Genomic DNA, 22,893 nt, shown 5'->3' with positions numbered 1-22,893 from the left:
TGGTGGGTGTTCAGTCGTGTTTAACTCTTTGCGACCCCATGGACTGCAGCCTGCCAGGCTGCTCTGTCCATGGGATTTTCCAGGCAAGAATACTGGAGTGGGTTGCCATTCCTTTTTACAGGACAATTTGGTGTACCATCTCCAAAAAGATTGAGAATCTATATTTTTAAGGCCATATTTTATTCCTGTTAAAGAAGAGCTACTAAATTCTTTACCTTCAGTTCAGTTCAGTTCAATCGCTCAGTTGTGTCCGACTCTTTGCGACCCCATGAACTGCAGCACGCCAGGCCTCCCTGTCCACCAGCAACTCCCGGAGTTCACTCAAACTCACGTCCAACGAGTTGGTGAGGCCATCCAGCCATCTCATCCTCTGTCGTCCCCTTCTCCTCCTGCCCCCAATCCCTCCCAGCATCAGAGTCTTTTCCAATGAGTCAACTCTTTGCATGAGGTGGCCAAAGTACTGGGGTTTCAGCTTTAGCATCATTCCTTCCAAAGAAATCCCAGGACTGATCTCCTTTAGGATGGACTGGTTGGATCTCCTTGCAGTCCAAGGGACTCTCAAGAGTCTTCTCCAACACCACAGTTCAAAAGCATCGATTCTTCGGCTCTCAGCTTTCTTCACAGTCCAACTCGCACATCCATACATGACTACTGGAAAAACCATAGCCTTGACTAGACGGACCTTTGTTGGCAAAGTAATGCCTCTGCTTTTGAATATGCTATCTAGGTTGGTCATAACTTTCCTTCCAAGGAATAAGCGTCTTTTAATTTCATGGCTGCAGTCACCAGCTGCAGTGATTTTGGAGCCCAGAAAAATAAAGTCTAACACTGTGTCCACTGTTTCCCCATCTATTTCCCATGAAGTGATGGGACCGGATGCCATGATCTTCGTTTTCTGAATGTTGAGCTTTAAACCAACTTTTTCACTCTCCTCTTTCACTTTCATCAAGAGGCTCTTTAGTTCCTCTTCACTTTCTGCCATAAGGGTGGTGTCATCTGCATATCTGAGGTTATTGATATTTCTCCCGGCAATCTTGATGCCAGCTTGTGTTTCTTCCAGCCCAGCGTTTCTCATGATGTACTCTGCATATAAGTTAAATAAGCAGGGTGACAATATACAGGCTTGATGTACTCCTTTTCCTATTTGGAACCAGTCTGTTGTTCCATGTCCAGTTCTAACTGTTGCTTCCTGTTATCTGTCAAATTTTCCAAGTTCAATAAATTCCTTTAAATTACAAAGTGCATTTAGTAACATATGAGAAATAGAATGCTGGATCTAGATTCATGAGTCAGAAGACATCATTCTCCTTAAAGACTTTTGAAATATTATACATATAAAAAGGGCATTTTCATAGGACTAGTTCTATAAAACATTAAATATGAAAAAATAAGCAAGATCCACTGAAGTGAAACTTGACATATTAAAATTAATTTTCCTTATAAAATATATTTGCTATTTTCTCTCCAAGGCAGTGAAGGGTTTGTGGTCACTATATAACTCTGTTTGCCTCTTGACGGTTTCTGAGGTCCCTGGAATCCCTAAATTATTCTCTCTGAAATATGATCTTTGGTAAGGTAGAATATTTTTCTCACAGAAAGAATTGGTGGTTTAAGAATGCCTTTTTTAGACACAGAATAAAATATTCATCAAAACTTGCCTTTGGATTTCCCAATATCTATTTTTGAAAATTTGCCTTACAATGACAAATGTTGCTAGGTGATGGGAAACATAATAAATTTACATAATGATTTTTATATTCTTAGTCCAATTTTTTTAATTCCATAAATCTTTATGTTTGTGCAGAAAATAACCTCTGGAATTTTCTTCCTCCTCAATTACTAGTTATGCCACAAACACATAATATTAACTAGAATTCACTGTAGAGGATAGTTTAAGATGTAACTCTCAAGATTTGATAGAGTAAATACCAAAAGCTCTCCACCTAATGTCATTTCTGATACATGAAGAAAATGTAGGTTTTACGGAATATAATGTGGTTTGTAAAGCTGACTGAGCCAACACCTTCAAAATAAGAAAGCAGGCCGACAACTCAGTATTAATAGGCAATATTTTTACCCTAAATCATGTGGTTTCTCTGTTAGTGAGTAATGAAAGCCACTTGGTTTTTCTGTCCAAGAAATAACAAGTCTTGTTCAAAGAAAATAGTTTTATTTAAAGCTTTGAGATTTGGGGGAGTTTTTTCCTTGCCTATAAAAAATAGCATCAAAAGACTCTCCTATCTTTATTATAAAAACAGAAAACTGCTTATTCTTTCAGAGTCCTCTGTGGAATTTGTATTTATTGGAGAGTAGATAAGAAATGGTCATCACTTCACCAATGTTTAACTTGCTTTTGAAATTTTTTATTTCATTTATTTAACAAACTCTTATATATAGTGTTTATGCTAGCAATGTTCCAACCAATTTATGTATATTAACTCCATTAATCCTCATGATGCTTATGTAAGATTTGCCTCGAAATTTCTTTTCCCCCAAATTTAAGTAAGTGAGTCATTACTATAGATAGGACTCATATTTCAGTTTAAGTCTTTTTGTCCTTCAGAATTATCCCAAGCAGATAGAAATGAAGAAAAATAGAGAGTTAACCTTTAAAATATGACTTGGGGATCAACATCAGTAGGGGTATGACAAAAAGAAAAGTATACCAAAAGGTAACTATTTAACTCTGATGGAACTTGTAGTTTAGGAAATTTGTTAAAAATAGGCTAACTTCCAACCATAAAAGCTAACCACCTTGTATTTACTCTATAAAGAAAAAGTCAGAAACTTTTTAAAGAAAAAAATCAAAAAGTAAATGTAATGCCATAAAATGTAGTGCTACAGATCACATACTAGAGTTAACAGAGTATAGTTAATACAATTTTTACAATGCTTATTTAAGCATTTACAGAAAATATCACCATGTAGTAGAATGCTGTCTTATACGAAAGAAGACCAAGGTCCTATTTTCAGTTCTCCATATGTGTCTTGAATTGTGTCATTGACAGCACCTTCCTTAATGAAAATTGAGAAATGGCCAGATGAATTCCTGAAGTCCCTCCTCTGTGAGCCAAGATTTTCTTGCTTGTTTCATGTACCAGCTTATCTTCTTCCATCACAGTAGTCCCCAACTATGATTCTCAGGATGCTAGATTTACACAAAAATAAAGCCTTCTAAGAAAGTATGTTTCAGAAATGTTTCATATCGTGTGGTCCTCCTGGAGATGCACAATGTACCAAAAACTCTGAGAAGATCTGCAATAAATGAACATCAGAATAAAAAAAAAATGCTTAAAACAAATCCCTAATTCCACTCTCACTCCCTCCCCCTTCCATTACAACCTTATTCTAAAGTATTTGATATATATTCTTGGAGTTATAAATATCCTTATAAGGTTTTTTTGTGAGTTTTGTGTGCCTGATTTTAATTTGCATAGACAATACCTGTTTCTTTTCTCATTCAACATTATGTCTAGGCTGCATGATAATCATCTAGCTTTAGCTTGTAACATTTGGCTGCGTGTCATATTTCTTGGGCTACACTTGATTTATCCATCTGTTAATGGAGGAGTCTTGGTTGTTTCCAGCTCCTCTCCAGAAACAATGCTTTCATGTTTCCTTACATGAGAATTTTGTCTAGACAGCAGCTACTATGTTGAAGGGCAGATGGACACTAAGTTTCACTAAATACTGCAACTTTACTCTACAGGGTGGTCCTGCCAGTTTATACTGAAGTCACATGGCCAGGAGTCCTCATTTCCAGTCCACATGCACTGACATGGCTTAGTTTCATGTCGCTGGAGAGCAGCAGCGTGGTTCCGGTTTTAAATTATTGCACCAGGCAGAGACGATCAAGGACAAGATGAGCTGCCCTGCATTCAGTTCTCCTCTTAGACTGTCTTAAATTGTCCTTGGTGCCAAAAGATTAGGTGGTGAACACCGAATTTAACTTCTTGTAGGGTCACCACAGGCTCAAGAGTCTCAACAGAGGCTCTGATTTGTAGACATAAACTCCAACAGTGGTTTGGAGTTTCAAGGACCCAGACTGTGGTCTCATCTATGAGTGATAGTGAAAGTGAAGTTGCTCAGTCTTATCTGACTCTTTGCTACCAGGCTCCTCCATCCATGGGATTTTCCAGGCAAGAATACTAGAGTGGGTTGCCATTTCCTCCTCCAGGATAGCTTTCTGACCCAGGGATTGAACCCGGGTCTCCTGCATTGTAGGCAGACGCTTTACCATCTGAGCCACCAGGGAAGTCCATTGGCAGGTCGGTATAAAGCCCTGACAGCGTTTCTGCCATAAGCTGTATGAGGTTACTGGGGAACCACAGAGCAGGGCTCCTTACTTGCTTTGCACAGGGAGTGTCATTCAGTCACATAAACACACTGTAGAGATAGTAAAGTACAGCAGAAAACATGTTCGCTAGGAGAACAAAGAACTAGAGCTCCAAGCATCCTTACCTTGTCCTGAAGAATTTCGGATAAGCCCCCAGGATGAAAGGTTGCTGCTGAACCACAAAAGATTCCGGGACTCTTGGCCTCTGGAGGAAAAGAATTCAATCCGGGGCCGGTGATGAGGTTTGATCGCTCAGAGCTTTTGTGTAATAAAGTTTTACTGAAGTATAAAAGAGATAGAGAAAATAGTGTTTATTAATGAAGGAACAAAGAAGAATGGGGGACCTTATTTTAAAGACAATACAGCATCTTCTTGGGTGAGACAGAAAGAAAAACAGTTCAATGGAATTATTATAAAACCAAAGAATAAGAAGGCAACATAAAAGTCCTGTGCATGAAATCTTCTGACTTTAAGGAACCAGGTTTTTCTCAAGAAATCAAGGAAGAAGAAGAGCAGTTTCAAAAACAAGCCTTATTCTCACACTCAGGGTATTGGAAGATTAAAAATGAAAATAAGGCCAATTAAATAATAGAAAGAGACAGATTTCCATTTAAAACAGCATATAAAACATTGACCATATAAAACTCAAACTGGTTTTGCCTCTTTAAGTTGATTGTCGATTAATCAAACCTGGAGTTATATTACAGAAACCGCATGGCACATGCGCAAGAGGGAACCCCCGGCTCCTGAAGGGTCTCAGAACCAAGAACCTTCAATCCAAGGAATAAAAACTAGAACTGGAGCCCTTTAAGAAGTCCTTCGACAAGGAAAATCTGGCTTCCAGCAGCACCAGTGACTCATATGGACTAATTCAAAACTAGCCAATCAGCTTCCAAGTTTGAAATCCCTCTAACCCTTTAAATTTAAGCCCATGACCCAGATCCAGGAGACAGACTTTGGAGTCCTGTCATTGATGTCAGTTGACCTCGCAGTAAAGCTCTCTTTTTTGCTCAAACTTTGGCCTCTATGTGGGTTAGGTAGTGAGTCCTTGCTCAGTAATACTTTGAAGGAAAGCTGAAATCTCAGAAGATCAGATAGGCTGACATAAAAGAATGGAGGAAATGGAGTGGGAAAGTGGGAGTTTTACCTGTTACTAGGTCAGAAAACCAGAGAACGCAATGGCACCCCACTCCGGTACTCTTGCCTGGAAAATCCCATGGACGGAGGAGCCTGATGGGCTGCCGGCTATGGGGTCGCACAGAGTCAGACACAACTGAGCGACTTCACTTTCACTTTTCACTTTCATGCATTGGAGAAGGAAATGGCAACCCACTCCAGTGTTCTTGCCTGGAGAATTCCAGGGACAGGGGAGCCTGGTGGGCTGCCGTCTATGGGGTCGCATAGAGTCGGACACGACTGAAGTGACATAGTAGCAGCAGCAGCAGGTCAGGTCAGAAAACAGGGCTGGCATTTGGAGAAATCTAACATAAAAATGAGGGAGAAGACGGGAACGACTTCACTAGAAGTAGTTGGACTCTGGGAAACTCTTTGAGAGGTTCTCTCTTAAACCTACATCTGTTAAGCTCTGTAGTGAGAACAGTTGGGGGAGTAATACATTAACAGTTGTAGACTGGGAGGACCACTGGGTCAGAGAGCTAGGGAAGCTGGACCAACTTAAGGGAGGAACGCCAGGAATTCACGTAAAATGATGCAGTCATTTTGAGGGGAGATAAGATGGGGTCTATGTCCTGAGGGAATGCACATATTGGCTCATGATACCAGTGTTAGGGACACTAAGGGAAGATGCTCTCCAAGAGGCGCTAGTGGTAAAGAACCCACCTGCCAACACAGGAGATGCAGGGTTCAATCCCTGGGTTGGGAAGATCCCCTGAAGGCGGAAATGGCAACCCACTCCAATGTTCTTGCCTGGAAAATCGCATGGGCAGAGAAGACTGGCAGGCTACAGTCCACAGTGTCACAAAGAGTTGGACACAACTGAGCGACTTAGCATGCACAAAGGAAGATACAGCACAAGTAAGACTACCATAGGAGAGTGAGACAGGCTAGTTACAGTCAGATCAGGCTTAACATTGAATGCTGGCCTGGCGGGAACCTCTGCTGGGTGGGATGATCTGACAGGAAGGTGAGGGTGGTCATGATGTGTGTAATCAACGATTACATGACTTGAGCACACTCAGATCTCATTAAGTTTCTTTCTCCCTGGGAGGTTTCAAAGCCAAAATGAAAAACACTATCTCTTTAAATGACAGAAAGCAAAAAAAGAAAGGACAGCATTTGACTCCAGCAGGCAGTGGTTAAGAGAACAGACCACTCAGGGTTAAGCTGTTAGAGACTCACTGAGCCTTCCTAAGAGGAGCAGGGGAATAGTAAAGCAAAAGAAATGCCAACAGTAGAGCAGACCTCTATAAAACTTGCAGCAGAAAGAAATGCTGGGACAGAGATGGGCCTGAGCGCTAGGCATTAGGGGCTTTCCCACAGCTGGGGCAGTGTAGGGCGCCCTGTGCCAGGGTGCAGCAGCGAGGCGCCAGTGTACTGGGCCAGTCTCAGGAGGCTGTGGATCCTCAGTGGGCCCTGGAGCACGGGCTGCAGAAAACCAACCACAGTTTCCACTCATTAATCTGCTCAAAGTTGAAACAAATGTGGAGATGAAGGGAAAATGTTTCCTACCACGGTGCCTGGAACTCAGATGCTAACTCCACCAACATGTGTGCCCAAGAGTCCCCCTCAACACTGAGGCTCACCAATCCAGTGTTGTTGAACCCAAGTTTCTGTGCCTGAGACCAAACTAACACTAGAGCTTGGATCAGAGAAAGGCTAAATTGCAAGGGCCAAGTAAGGGGAATGGGTGTCTCATGCTCAAAAGACCCAAAGTCCCTGATAGGCTTCAGGGAAGAGTCTTTACAGATAAAACTTGGGGTGAAGGAAGCAGGGCGTCTGACCTGCCTCTGACTGGTTGGTATTGAAGTAACAGGGTGCCGTTCCAGGAATCTCAATTGTCGGCCTTCTGGTTCCAACGAGCCTGGGGTCCTTGCGCTAGTATTAGCCTGAAGTTACCATCCTCCACCTGGATGGGGCCTTAGTGTCTGTGGAGTAACTCAGAATATGTAGCAAACTGTTAACACATCCCCAGGGAGGAACCAGGCCTCTACCTCATCACTTGAACTTTTGTTTCTTTTGGAGTTCCTTCACTCTCCTACTCCATAACTGTTTGGAAGCTGTAAGAAGCTGAAAGCCTTTTTCCTACAAACAAGAAATGGGATATGGTAAGGCTTTTCTGACCAGGAGGGCCCAAGAAAGTCCTCTGTTTCAAAAGTGCCCAACAGGATCCCACCAAGCCACTATCCCTCATTGTCTCGCTCACCTCATAAAGCTAAACCCAGATCACCACTAGGCAGCCAGACGCTCAGTTCCCTGTAGTTCTTGCATTCCTTTTCCTTAGTATGGGGAAATAGCACATGGCATAAGTCAGGCTCTCTCGCCCCACGGCCTCTCACTCTTGCCCCGCATTTTGTAAATAATGGCATGGCAAGCTATGTAGCGGCTGAGAGCATCTATAGTACTGCCATGCACGTGACTATACTCAGCCACAGGCCACTTTTGGTCTGTATGCATTTATAAGCTCCACCTGGGAAGCACTTGAGGCTGCATTATGGCTGTGTCCTCTGGGTCAGCCATGAGAGAATACAGAGCAGCTGCTGCACCAGCCCAGAGAGAATAAACATGTCGGCAGTTCCTATGGCTCCTCGAGTTTTCTTCCAGCTTCCCTGCTCGCACCTTGCCTACCCTGGCTTCAGCCAACAGTGTGTGAAGTGAGACACTCAAGCTTCCCTAAGTCCTCAATGTTTCCTGGGACTCCAGCTGCCCTCAGCCAGCAACCCCAGACCCTCGCCCTCTTCTCTGATCAGCTGGGTCACGCTGCTGCAGTGGTGGATATCTGGCTCTCCCTTGAGGATATGACCTCCCCTAAAACCTTCCCACTGAGCCTAGGGGAGGGGCAGAATTCTCCTCAGACATTATTTACAGGCCATTTTGCCTACATCCACCCTAAAGCCTCCAGCTCCTTTATTTATCATGTCAATAAACTACCCAGGGGCTCCTCATACATATCTTCCAACTTGCTTCCTTTGTTCTTGAAGAGTTCAACACTAGGCTCGTTGTCTTTCCACCACTCTTCCCATCATTATTCTCGGAGATTTCCTTCCAATGCTGTGGCCTCTCAGCTCCCTGACCTCCCCTTCTGCAAGGACCTTGTCCTCTGCCAGACCTCAGCCATCCACTCCCATGGCTGAATTCCTTGTCATTACCAATAACTACACCCCTCTGTTTGCCTTTTCATACTGTTCATGGGGTTCTCGTGGCAAGAATACTGGAGTGGTTTGTCATTCCCTCCTCCAGTGGACCACATTTTTTCAGAACGCTTCACTCTGAATAGAAGGTGGGAAAGTGGTAGCAGAGACATTTTATTGAGTTCCAAAATCACTGGATGGTGACTGCTGCCATGAAATTAAGATGCTCCTTGGGAGGAAAGCTATGACAAACCTAGACAGTATGTTAAAAAGCACAGACATCAGTCTGCCAACAAAGGTCCATATAGTTGAAGCTATGGTTTTTCTAGCAGTCATGTATGGATGTAAAAGTTGGACCAAAGAGAAGGCTGAGCATTGAAGAATTTATGGTTTCAGATTGTGTGCTGGAGAAGACTCTTGAGAGTCTCTTGGACAGTAAGGAGATCAAACCATTCAATCCTAAAGGAAATCAACCCAGGAATATTCGTTGGAAGGACTGATGTTGAAGCTCCAATACTTTAGCCACCTGATGCAAAGAGCAGACTCACTGAAAAAGGCCCTGATGCTGGAAAGATTGAAAGCGAACGGAGAAGTGGGTGACAGAGGATGAGGTGATTGGATAGCATCACTGACTCGATGGACATGAATCTGAGCAAACTCCAGGACATAGTGAAAGACAGGAGTACCTGGCACATTGCAGTCCATGAGGTCACAAAGAGTCAGATACAACTTAGAGACTGAACAGCCACAACACACCTCTGTGCTTGTAATTGCAAGCATTCCTCATCCTGTGCTCACATTTCCTATCTTTCCATATCATTCACTCCAATAATCTAACACCAGAGAGAATTACCAATATCATGGAAGATTAAAGAGATCACTACAGATCCTACAGACATTTAAAAAATAAGATTATAAACAGCTGCATGCCAATTTGACCACCAGTTGAAATGAAACTTTTAAAGAGAACAGGTAAAAATGACAAAAATATCAAAAGCAACTCCTAATTAAAATCCTTACCAAAATGAAAACTCCAGTTTTCAATCCAGAGAATGAAATTCTCCAAATGGTGAATTCTTTTCAAACAATTTAAGGATGAAATAATGTTAATCCTACACAAACTTCTTCCAGAAAAGAAGAAAAATCAATCGCCATCTCATTTTATGAAGTCAAACATTACCTTGATGTCAAAACAGGCAAGACTATAGACCAATGTCCCTCGTGAACATAAGGGTAAAAATTCTTAGCAAAACATTAACAAATCTAATTCAGTGTTTTAAAGGTTTTTCTATAACCAAGTGGAACTTATCCCAGGAATGCAAGATAGGTTTAATATTCAAAAATCAAACAATGTAACTTACCATATTAACAGAACTAAGAGAACATAAATGATCATCTCAATATATACAAAGAAAACATTTGACAAAATTCAATACCCACCCATAATTTAAAAAAAAAAAGCTTACATCTATGAAAAACCTACAGTTAACATCATACACAGTTGTGAAAGACTGAATGCTTTCTTTGAAATATCAGGAACAAGACAAGCATCCATTCTTTTCTATTCAACATTGTACTAGAATTCTAAACCAATACAATAAAAGAAAAATTGACTTTAGAAAGGAAAAGATGAGTTTTATTTACAGATGACACATTCGTGTACATAGAAAATCCTAAGGCATCTACCAAAAATTTTCCAGAGCTAATGAGTTTAGCAGAGTCACAGGATAAGATAAATATTTGAAAATCAACTATTTCTATAAATAGCAATGAACAACTGGAAATTGGAATCTTAAAATATCATTTACAACAGTATCTACAGTATAAGATACCAATGGATATAATTAACAAAATTTACATTGAAATTTATCTGTACACTAAATATCACTGGGAGAAATTAAAGATCTAAATAAATCAAGAGAAGTACCATGAACCAGAAGACTTGATACTGCTGAGGTGCCACATCTTAAATTGTATAGATTTAAAAACACAATTTAAATTTAAGTAAACCTTTTGTTATAAATTGACAAGTTGATTCTAAAATCTATATAGAAATGCAAGGAGCCTGTAAGAGCCAAAGGAGTTTTGGGAAAAAAAACAAAGGTGGAGGACATATGCTATCTAATTTCAAGGCCCGCAGTGATGAAGAATATGTGCTCTTGACACTAGGTGAAATATATAGAATGATGGAATATAACAGGATCTAAAAATAGAATTTCAGCCAATTTGGCAAGGTAATTCAATGGGGGAAAGGATAGTCTTTTCAACAAGTGGTGCTGAAACTAATGGATATACATATGGAGGGTAAGTAAATCTTGACTCTTAGGTCACACCATACAAATAAAGTTGAAATGGATCCTAGACCTAAATCTAAACACTTTGAAACAAATGTCTAAAGATAACCACAGGAGAAATTTTCTCCACCTTAGGGTAAGCAAAGATTGGTTAGGAAACAAAGGCACTAGTCATAAAATAAACTGGACTTGATCAAGTCTAAAACTTCAGCTTCTCAAGACTCCTAAGAAACAAAAGATGAGCACTGTCTAGAGTGGGAAGATTCCAAAGGTAAAGTTTACTAAGGCCACTGACTCGGGAAGCTTTCCCATCCAATGGAAGATGTTGTTTGATAGCATCCAGGTATTTTTCCCTGACTGCGTTAGATTTGGATTTTGCTGAAACTGGTGCTACACAAGTAGAGTGGCATTTAGCATCAGTATTTGATTCCTGCCCACTGCCCAAACTGGATTTTATACAGCTGGGTAACGAAGTTCAGGGAGAATAACCACTGAGCTCACTTTGTCTCAAATCAGAAATGGAGCCCTTGACCTAAGTGTGAGCCTGTGAGTATGTGTGTTCCTTTGTTCTTTTTATAAAAGCACATGTATGTTCATTTTTAATCAGAAAGCGCAAATTTAATTATCCAAAATGTATTGGTTGCAAGTGGCAGAAACTCAGTTTAAATAGCTAAATGAAAAGGTTGTTGGGACTTACCTGGTGGCGCAGTGGATAAGAATCCACCTGCCAATGCAGGGGACATGGATTTGATCCCTGGACCAGGAAGATTCCACACATGTAGGGAGCAACTAAGCCCGTGTGCCACAACTACTGAGCCCCATGTGCTCTAGGGCCCGCAAGCAGCAACTACTGAGCCCCAGAACTGCAGCTACTGAAGCCTGCGTGCCCAGAGCCTGTGCTCCACAAGAAGTTACCTCAGTGAAGAGCAAACCCCATTTGCCACAACTAGAGAAAGTCCTGCAAAGCTACAAAGACCCAGTGCAGCCAAAAAATAATACAGAAATGAAGCAGGGGAGGAAGAGTAGGAGAAAGAGAGGGAAAAGAGTGAGAAAAATTAAGGCAAAAGACTGGACAAGGTCCTACTGTGTTGCACAGGGAACTCTGCTCAATGTTATGTGGCAGCTGGGATGGGACAGGGGTTTGGGGGAGAATGGATACATGTACATGTATGTCTGAGTCCCTCTGTGTCCACTTGAAACTTATCACAACACTGTTAAAGGCTACACCCCAACATAAAATACAAAGTTTTTAAAAGTTGTTTGGGACCTCCCTGGCAGTCCAGTGGTTGGGACTCCTTGCTTCCACTGCAGGGGGCATGGGTTTGATCCCTTGTCAGTGACCCTAAGATCCCACATGCCTCACAGTACAGATAAAATAAAATTTAAAACTGTTTTTAAAAGACACTGCTTTAAAAAAGGGCCACCTAGCCAGCTCATCCTGAATCATTATGACCCTAAGAACAGCTGGATCCAAGGCTCCAGTGACAGGCCAGGTTCATCTTCCACTGTCAGCTCTACATCTTTCCCAATCAGGCCAAGAGCTTAATGATCCTGCCCAAGTCACGTGATTTGACCCCTTTCTGCCAGGGGTATGAAAAATACTCTACCAATGGAATCTTCATGTTAAATGAATAGAATTGTGTATGCCCATTGCCTCCCCCTCCTTATAGAGTACTGCACTGTGCTATCAAGTCTCAACTAGTCTTCACTTGGTCATTTGTTCTTTCATTTCTTCAACAAGAAGCCTGCCATGTGCCATGCCCTGCACTGGGAGCTGAGCATACTAGATTAAACATGGTCCCTGCCATTAGCTGTTGAACTACAGGACCCTTCTACAGTTCAAGGGACTTCTACCATTAGAGGCACTTCCATGGGACCACCAGGAGCACTAGTGTGGAGATGAATCCTAAAGAAAAAATTCACATGAATAAATTCTTCCAAGAACCTTAAAATATGCTTGCTTTTCTCTTGGCTCACAACTTTAGATTGTGATTCCCTCTAATTCTCTAGAGACCAAATAACTGGTTTCTCACGAACTTGGATATTTAGTTTTTTCTAAGATATTATCCTGACTTCCAAAGTTACTCAACATCACTTGAAACTTTGATTCCAGCAGAAGTTGCTTGTTAACTAGTACAGACATGTTGGGAGGAATGGTTATTGCAGTCAAGCAGGGCAGGGATTGGGGACACTACAATCATTCCAGAAAATTTCTATCTTATAAACTTGTCTTTTTCTATTGTGTTCAGGAATAGCAACAAAGTCCCCTAGTTCTTCAGTTCATAAATACTTTTAATCTCCCTGGGTAGTAAGATATCAAAAAGCTGTATTTGAAATGCGGCTCCTAGCTGTAATGTATTTATCCCAGTATGCTGTACAATTCTGCATTTATTATGTCTCTTGTGAGGATGAAGTTGCATGAAAGCAATGAAGACCATCTTAGTGCCAACTCTTAGGGTATACAACTCAACATTTTCTCCAGCCTTGCAAGTTAAGTATGAAACTCTTAAAGCTAGTATGGAGCCAACATTTTCTGTATTTTTCAAAAGATATGATTCTTAAGTATACAGAAGATATAAGCACAAATATAAATATATCTACGCTTATATACAATTAATACAAAAGACAAATTGAGAGTCATTTGCTTTGGTAAGTGGAATATTTGGCACAAAATTCCTTAAAATAACATTTAAAATTGCATTAACTTGGTGCTTAAAATTGAACATAAATTCAATTTACATGTAATCTGAGGAATACGTCTACATAAGACAGACATGCTAGTAAAGATTTGACAATTACACATATTCTAGGAATGGTCCATTCAGAGGGCCACCTGAGCCTCAGTCTCCTTTCCAAGTCTGTGATGAGCCCATACGTTTACTGATTGCCCTTCAGGTCTTGGATCCAAACTGACATTTGGTTGGTGGCAGTTGTAGGGGAAAAACGTAGCAGGGCAGATTGGAAATTTACGAACCTCCTGGAAAAGCTATTTGCTAAGCTTGTGTCAAATCTGCCTGAGTAGGCTGTGGCAGCTGCAAAATCAAGGCGCCCCAGAGTGCAGATGGTGCTCCTGTCACGTGGCCAAGGGTTGGCTGGATCCCTCGCATCACAGAGCCTTCAGCCAAGGGAGCTGGGCCCTACTTGTTCGGCACCTGCACCCCACTCCGGCCACCACCACCAGCACGCAGGGCTGCAGACACGGTGGCAGAGTGAGGTAGGAGTTGGTTGCATGCCTCCACTTACCATAGCACACTGTGGCAGGCTTGGAAGGAACATGCTCTCCCAGTGGCACCTAGAATATTTAGAAAACTTAGTTATAACCCAAAATAGATACCTCCCTCCAGTAATGCAAATCCTTCCCAGCCCACTCAAAAGGTATCAACACTCTCTAATCTGGCATCTCTGGCCCCTGCTAATCTGGGTCTGTCTGCTTCCATAAGCCTGCACAGAACCTCACCTTCCAACAAGTCCTTCTGGCTCCTCCACACAGTTCCAGTTATCCCTCTACACGGAATCTTGTCAGTACTTAAAGGCTCTTGACTTATTCATTGTCATTGATTCACTTATTCATTCCATAAATATTCATAGAGCACATGCCACATGCTGGGTGCTGGGGATGCAGTTGTGAGAAAGCCCTGAATTAGTAAACAAGAGAAACAAGGTCCTACATTCCTACTTTCCATCTAGTCGGGAAGATCGGCAAACAAGTAGATAAGTGAGAAGACAGAAGTCAAGATGTTTCAGGGGCACGCAAGATTACTAAGCAGACTCTGGAGACAGAGTCGTCAAGGACTGACTGATCCCTCACTGAAACCTAGTGGGTGTTGGGCAGGTCCAGGGTAGTGAGAGGGTGGGTGCAGTAGGGGCCCATGCGAAGATGCCTGGGGGTTTCCAGGCACTGCACCCTAGAGAACTGAAACAAGTACCAGAGAGGAAGCGGGACTATAGTCATTTGTGCCATTTTTATTTTGCTTTCTGTGTGCTTTTAAATTCATATCTGTGTTCTGCCTCATGTACTATTGTCTTCTCTGAAGTACCCAATCATTGACAGAGCTTAGTAGGCACGAGCAGTGCAATGCTCTATAAAGTGCTATCAAACAGACGACAACTCCTTGCAAATGTGCTAAAGAAGAGATCTTTCTGTAGCTCCCATATGCTGCCTGTCAGGCTTCCTGTCAGTAAGACAGCCTGGGCACTGGGTGCAGAAGGGATTGCTTAGTGCTAGAGAACGATGGCCAAATAGTACCCAAATTCTTTTTTTTTCCTCTAAAATAAGTACCTCTGGTGACTAATAAATGACATCCCATCTCCCAGACTTTGAGAGGGAACAATAATTCACATTCCAGTGCAACAGACGGGAGGAAAAGAGCAGACTTAAGATCTTCTAATCCTTCAATGGACATGTCTCGGGTCTCAGCTCTCTGGGCCTCCGGGAAGGATTCAATGTCTGTAACCACGCCACCCTTCTGAAAGCACCTTTCTCACTTGGCTTCTGAAACACAACACTCTTCTACTTCCTTTCTTGTTATTCCTTTTCAGTTGTCTTGGTAGGTTCATCTTCTTCCACTTGGCCTTTTGGTAACTGGGAGGACTCAAGGAGTATTCCAAGCCCCTTTTCTTGTCTCACTCAATGCTCACTTCCTGTGGCACAATATATTTAAAATGATGAAAGGGAAAAACTACAACCAAGAATACTCTACAACCAGAAAAGCTCCCATCCAGATTTGATGGAGAGATCAAAAGTTTTACAGACAAGCAGAAGCTAAGAGTTCAGCACACCAAAGCAGCTTTACAAGAAAAGTCAGATGGGTTTCTCTAAGCAATAAAAAAAGGCCAAAACTAGAAACATAAAAATTACAAAAGGAAAAAGCTCACAGGTAATGGCAAGAGACCAAAGTAGTAAAAGGAGTAAAATCATCTATATCCACAATAAACAGTTAAGAGATGCACAAAACAATTAGATGTAAAGGGTCAAAAACCAGAATAGGGGCTTCCCTGGTGTCTCAGTGGTGCCGAAAAAAAAAAAATCCACCTGCCAATGCAGGAGACACAAGTTCAATCCCTGATCCAGGAGGATCCCATACCCTGCTTAGCTGCCACGGAGCAGCTAATCCTGTTTGCCACAACTATTGGGCCTGTGCTCTGGAGCCCAGGAGCCACAACTACTGAAGCCCACATGCCATAAGCCCTTGCTCCGCAGCCAGAGAAACCACCACAACTAAAGTAAGCCCTTATTCACCTTGAGAAAGACTGAGCAGCAACAAAGACCCAGCACAGCCAGAAATAAATAAAGGAAAAGAGCCTTTCAAAGAGTAAAAACACAGTGTTAAATGTGTTTGAAATTAACAGATTGGCAAGTTAAAGCATATATACATGTATATATATGTAACTCATGGTAATCACAAACCTAAAATCTACAACAAACGCAAAAGAGAAAAGAATCCAGGTTTTCTGGTGGTCAAGTGGTTGAGAATCTGCCTTGGAATGCAGGGGACACTGGTTTCCGTCCTTGGTCTGAGAGGATCCCACATACCATGGGGCAACTAAGCCCATGCATCACAACTATTGAATCTGCTCTAGAGCCCAGGAGCTGCAGCTCCTGAGGCCACACATGCCTGAGCGCCTGTGTCCACAGCAGGAGAAGCCGCCACAATGAGAAGCCCGTGCACCGCAGCTAGAGAGAGCCCACGTGCGGCGGTGAGGACCCAGTACAGCCAAAAGTAAATGTTTTCCAAATGTTAATACAAGTAATTCAGGGGAAAAAATATTGGGGGGAAAAAAAAAAGGAATCCAAACATAACATTAAAGATAGTCATTGAATCAGAAGATAACAGAATAAGGGAACAAAAAGCACACAAATGACCCCAAAACAATTAACAAAATGGCAATAAAAACACACAGTTAATAGTTACTTTAAATGAACTAAATGCTGCAAGATATATAGTGTCTGAGTGGATACAAAAGCAAGACCTGTATATAAGCTGTCTACAAGAAACTCACCTCAGATCTAAAGACACATACAAAGTGAGGAGATGGAAAGATATTCCAAGCAAATCAAAAGCTGGAGTAGCAATACATATATTAGACAAAATATTTTACTGTTACGAGACAAGGACACTACATCATAAAGGGATCAGTCCAAGAAGATAACTGTATATACATATATATATACAGTTTATATATCTACACTCAGCATAGGGGCACCTAAGTACCCTAAGTATTATTTGTTTAATAAAACAAATACTAAGACAAAAAGGGAAGAAGTTGACAGTAACACAATAGTAGGGGACTTTATAACACCCCAGTTACATCAGTGGACAGGTATGTGTGTATACATGCATATATACAAAGTAATACTACTCAGCCATTAAAAAAATGAAATTTCGCTATTTGCAACCACATGGATTGACTTGGATATTGTGCTTAGTGAAATAGGTCAGAAAGACAAGTGCTGTATGATATCACTTATATGTGGAATCCAAAAAGTAAAGCTAGTGAATATAAGAAAACAAACATCCTCAGATACAGACCAAACTAGTGGCTACTAGTCAGGGGAGTGGAAAAGAGGCACCGAGCAGGGAATTAAGAGGTACAAACTACTATGCATAAAATAAGCTGTAAGAATATAGTGTACAGCACAGGGAATATAACAAATATTTATAAATGGAGTTTAATCTTTAAAATTGAATCACTGTTGTAAACTTGAAGCTTATATAATATTGTAAATCAAATATACTTAAATATTTTTAAATGGTCTCTTTCTAGAAAATGTCTTAGGTGCCATGTCGTCAATGGCCAACACTTGACTGATTACTCCCATTCTGACTCCAGTTGAAATGAGCTCAGTGTTATTTTTTTGGCTGCTTTGTAGCATCCAAACCCTTTTACTTATGGAGACTTCCTCTTACAAGTCTTGTTAGGAAGCACAGTTGCAGTCTTCCAGAGAAGCTATAGAGATATCGGGTCATAAGGCTTCCTCAACTTACTGAAGAGCTAGGACTGAGGCCAGTGAGCCAGTTCAGCCAATCAGAGGTTCACTCAGGGACTCGGTCCACATCTTCCCAGGTGACAAAGGTGATGATACTATGGCAGCACCCTGCCAGGACCAGGGCTGGAGCGTCAGATACAAGATGCAACGTGCCATGTCATGGCAGCTGCAGCGGCATGGCGTCTTCTCCTCACATGTCTGCTGGTGAGATGCTGGACCGAGTTTTGGACATTGAGCCTCATTTTGATTCTTTCTGCCCAATTTACAAGCCTGGCTCTCGGCCTGTTGTTGGTCCCATGAGCTACCCTGTGTCTGTTTAGTACGTCACTTTTCCACATAAGCCAGGATTTGTTTCCATTCTGATGGCAGCCTGTCCATCACTGGCCCTACTCAGATGGAAGATTCCGATCAGCTCTGCTGTGTTTCACCTTGGTCAGGGACCAAGGGCTTTTAATCACCAGATATCAGTGGCTTTGAGGTGTGATTGTCAGACACCTGAAAGTTGCTGAGACACTTTCAGGAGGTCTGCAACATGAGTTATTTTCAAAAAATTACTGAGACATTATTTGTCTTTTTCATGGTGTTACATTTTCACTGACACATAAGCAATGATTGAAATAGCTGCTGCTTTGGCACAAACCAAGGCAATGGCACCAAACTGCAATAGAAGTAATGTTTTATCATCATGCCTTCACAGAAGAAACAAAGCCAGGTTCACTTAAGATATTCTTTTTGAATAAACTACTTAGGAATAAACTTAACCAAAGAGATGTAAGACCTATATGCTATAAACTATTAAATATTGATAAGGGAAATCGAGGACTGAAAGACATAGAAAGATCCTGTGCTCCTAGATTGGAAGAATTAGTATTGTTAAAATGACCATACTACCAAAAGCAATCTATAGATTTATTGTGATCCTTGTCAAAATGCCCATGACAAGTTTCACAGAACTAGAACAAATAATCCTAAAATTTGTCTTGAATCACAGGACCCAAAACTACTAAAACCATGTGTATGTGCTCAGTTGTGCCTGACTCTTTGCAACCCCATGGACTGTAGCCCCCCCAGGATCCTCTGTCCATGGAATTTCCCAAGAAACTTTTTTCTGGCAGCATATTTACAATTTCCCAAGAATACTGGAATGAGTTGCCATTTTCTGCTCTAAGCGATCTTTACCCAAGGGATTGAAAGTGTGTCTCTCATCTTCTGCATTGGCAGGCAGATTCTTTACTGCTGAACCACCAGGGAAAAAGAACAAAGCTGGAGACATAACCATCCCAGACTTCAGACAATAATACAAAGCTGCAGTAATCAAAACAGTATGGTATTGTCACAGACAGATACAGATCAATGGAACAGAATAGAGTGCCTCATCTATGGTCATAGCCTGAATGTACCTGATCTAATCAGAATAGAGAGCCCAGAATAAACCCACAGACTTATGGTCAATCTTTGACAAAGAAGGTAAAAATATATAGAAGAGAAGACAATCTGAGTGCTATTGGAAAGCTGGACAACTACATGTAAATTATAACACTCCTCATATCATATACAAAACTAAACTCAATGGGGAGGGAGGTGGAAGGGAGGCTCAAGAGGGAGGGGGGCATATATACCTATGGCTGATTCATGTTGATGTTTGGCAGAAATCAACACAATTCTGTAAAGCAATTATCCTTCAGTTAAAAAATTAAAAACAAAATAACACAATGGTTTAAAGAGCTAAATATAAGACTTGACACCACTAAACTCCTAGAAAATAACATAGGCAAATAGTCTCAGATATAAATTGTAGCAATATTTCCTTAGATCAGTCTCCCAAGCCAAAAGAAATAAAAGCAAAAAATAAATAAAAGCAAACAATTGGAGGGAACTGACAGTCCAGTGCTTAGGACTCTGTGCTCTTACTGCTGAAGGCCAACCCAGTTTCAATCTCTGGTCAGGCAACTAAAATTCCACAAGCCACACAGCACAGTCGTAAATAAATAAAATTGGCCCACTTTAAAAAAAAATGGAACTTAATCAAACTTAGAATTCATACAATTTAACGGCAACAAAACAAAATGAGCAGAAGACCTAAATAGACACTTCTCCAAAGAAGACATATAGATGGCCAAGAGGCAGATGAAGAGATGCTCAACATCTCTAATTATTAGAGAAATGTAAATCAGAACTATGAGACATCACCTTACACTATCATCAGCATGACTATCATCAGAAAGTCTACAAGTAACAAATTCTGGAGAGGATGTGGAGAAAAGAGAACCTTCCTTACATTGTTGGTTGGAATGTAAATGATGAAGCCACCGTGGAAAACAGTATAGAGTTTTCTTAAACTAATAACCACATGATCCAGCAATCCCACACCTGGGCACATATACAGAAAAGAAACTAATTCAAAAAGACACTTGCACCCCAATGTTTCTGGGTGCATATTTACAATAGCCAAGACATGGAAACAACCCAAGTGTCCATCAACAATTGGTTTAAGAAGATGTGGTATATACACAATGAAATATTACTCAGCCAGAAAAAATGAAATGTTGCCATTTGGAGCAACATGGATGGACCCAGAGAATATCATACTAAGTGCAGTAGAGAAGGCAATGGCAACCCACTCCAGTACTTTTGCCTGGAAAATCCCATGGACAGAGGAGCCTGGTAGGCTGCAGTCCATGGGGTTGCTACAAGTCAGACACGACTGAGCGACTTCACTTTCATTTTTAACTTTCATGCATTGGAGAAGGAAATGGCAACCCACTCCAGTGTTCTTGCCTGGAGAATCCCAGGGACAGGGAAGCTTGGTGGGCTGCCGTCTATGGGGTCGCACAGAGTTGGACACGACTGAAGCGACTTAGCAGCAGCAGCAGCAGTAGACAGAGCAGTGCAGCAGACTAAGTGCATACACAAATATGACATTATGTGAAATCTAAATAATGCAAATGAATCTATATACAAAACAAACTCACAGAAAACAAACTCATGGTTACCAAAGTGGGAAAGGGAGGAGGGAGAGAGGATAAATTAGAAATATGGCATTAACAGGTACATACTGCATGTTACTACTACAACATAGAAAATAGATAAACAAGGATTTACCATATAACCCAGAAAAATACAGCTAATACCTTGTAATAACCCATATTGGAAAATAATCTGAAAATATATATAACAATCACTTTGTATATGTGAAACAAACTATTATGACTCACTTCTTTAAAAAAAAAATATCCTTTTTGAAAGAGTAAGAATTAATAAATCTTGACTCATGTACTTCTTAAAATTCTATTTGTCAAAATGGGAAATATTCAAAAAGCACTTCTACAGCCTCCTGAAATGAGAAGATTGTCTCCAGGCAAAGCATTTGTGTGGTTATTGAGTTGCAAGCTGAACTAGCCACTTTTCATGGAATCATCTTTACTTGAAAGACTGATTGACAAGCTATAGTTAACCCAGAATTGGGTAGCTGGAAGACAACTTTTTGAAACTGGACAAGTAAAACTGTCTTTTCAATAAAAACTATCCTTTCAAAGAATTTGTAGCCAAAGACAAAATTTGAGCTTTCAAGCAAATTAGAATTTTGGAAAATGTATTTCCTCAATTTTGTGTTAGAAAAGTCTTAAAGTATCAGAAGCTCTCAAATGAAATTTGTTGTAGTATCAAACATGACTTTTCAATACTGTAAAATGAAATGTACTAACATTTAGAAAATCTGCATAATTCATGAAACCAATATTTTCCAAAAGACAAATATGTGAAATAAAATCATTCATAAGTAAAAGATCGATTCAAAGTGCATGATAACAGATTTTAATGTAACTGAGTGTGAAAGTTCATTGATATAGATTCAGATTCCACATTACAACTAACACTAGTATTTAATGTCCATTGAAACAGTCCTTTTCTCTGAAATTACCCTCATTTTTACCAATATGGCCAAAGTTAAGACTAATTTCTATGCAAAATAAGTCTGGTTAATTGACCACATAGGCTCTTGGAAATTGGCTGTGGTGGGACATTTTATAAGTCTCAGACTGAACTCTTAAAGGCCCATCAAGACCTGGAATGCCACACCAAAGACTTGTTACAGATTTCACCTTACAGATTTGGATGAATTCCTCTTTCTAAGGTCCTAAAACACTGAGATTCTTGCACCTGTTAGGAGGCAGCCTTATTTATTCACCTGATCAAACTGCCTGGAACCAGAGTTTCCAATTTCTGGAGAGATCAGATAGAAGATACGTGTTTAATTCTACTTACAAAGGCATGATTTACCAAGGTGCTACAAATAATAATTACTTTAATGGGGGGAAAGTCTTTCTACATCTGGAAAACACAGATTAAAAGCCTGTAATATTTCAGGGCTTCCTCATGGTCTAGTGGTTAAGAATCTGCTTGAAATTCAGGGGACATGGGTTCAATTCCTGGTCCAGGAGGACCCCACATGCTGCACAGCAACTAAGCCCGTGCACCACAACCGCTGAAGCCTGCACACCCTGGAGCCTGTGCTCCACAACAAGAGAAGCCACCAAAATGAGAAGCCCACGCACGCAACTAGGGAAAGCCTGTGTGCAGCAACAAAGACCCAGTGCAGCCAAAAATAAACAAACATTCATTTAAAAGCCACTATCATTTCAGACAAAACCAAAAATTATAGCCACATTCATCAGTTACCCAATCCCAGGTGACTAATCCTTTTTGGTAAGCTTTATGAAATCATTCTTCATTAGACTTTTTAAATTCCCTAGCTTTCAGGGACTCCCCTGGTGGTCCAGTGCCTAAGTTTCTGTGCTCCCAATGCAGAGGGCCTGGGTTTGATCTCTGGTCAGGGAGCTCGATCCCTCACACCACAACTAAGAGTTTGCATGCCGGAACTAAAGATCCTGAGCGCCACAACTAAGATCTGCCACAGCCAATCAATATTTAAATTTCTTACAGATCAAACTGCTGAACTGGGTAACAGAA

General features: G+C 41.0%; 1 long non-coding RNA gene across 5 annotated transcripts; it reads right to left on the bottom strand.

Annotated features, from left to right (window-relative positions):
• Positions 1-2,161: 2,161 nt before the first annotated feature.
• LOC123334010 lies at positions 2,162-7,950 on the bottom strand. 5 transcript variants are annotated; one of them, XR_006641198.1, is made up of 4 exons: positions 7,719-7,950; positions 7,297-7,597; positions 4,462-4,615; positions 2,162-3,255 (listed from the first exon to the last, which is right to left on the bottom strand). It is a non-coding gene; the product is annotated as an uncharacterized LOC123334010 (long non-coding RNA). The 5 variants fall into 5 exon arrangements; XR_006641197.1 differs by lacking the exon at positions 7,297-7,597 and having other exon boundaries at positions 7,719-7,917; XR_006551720.2 differs by lacking the exons at positions 7,297-7,597; positions 7,719-7,950 and adding an exon at positions 5,027-5,618.
• Between the last annotated feature and the right edge of the window lie 14,943 nt (positions 7,951-22,893).

Source organism: Bubalus bubalis, chromosome 6 (genome assembly GCF_019923935.1).
Source record: "Bubalus bubalis isolate 160015118507 breed Murrah chromosome 6, NDDB_SH_1, whole genome shotgun sequence".
In the NCBI taxonomy this organism is placed as follows: Eukaryota; Metazoa; Chordata; class Mammalia; order Artiodactyla; family Bovidae; genus Bubalus; species Bubalus bubalis.
This window is presented reverse-complemented; position numbering and strand designations above follow the sequence as displayed.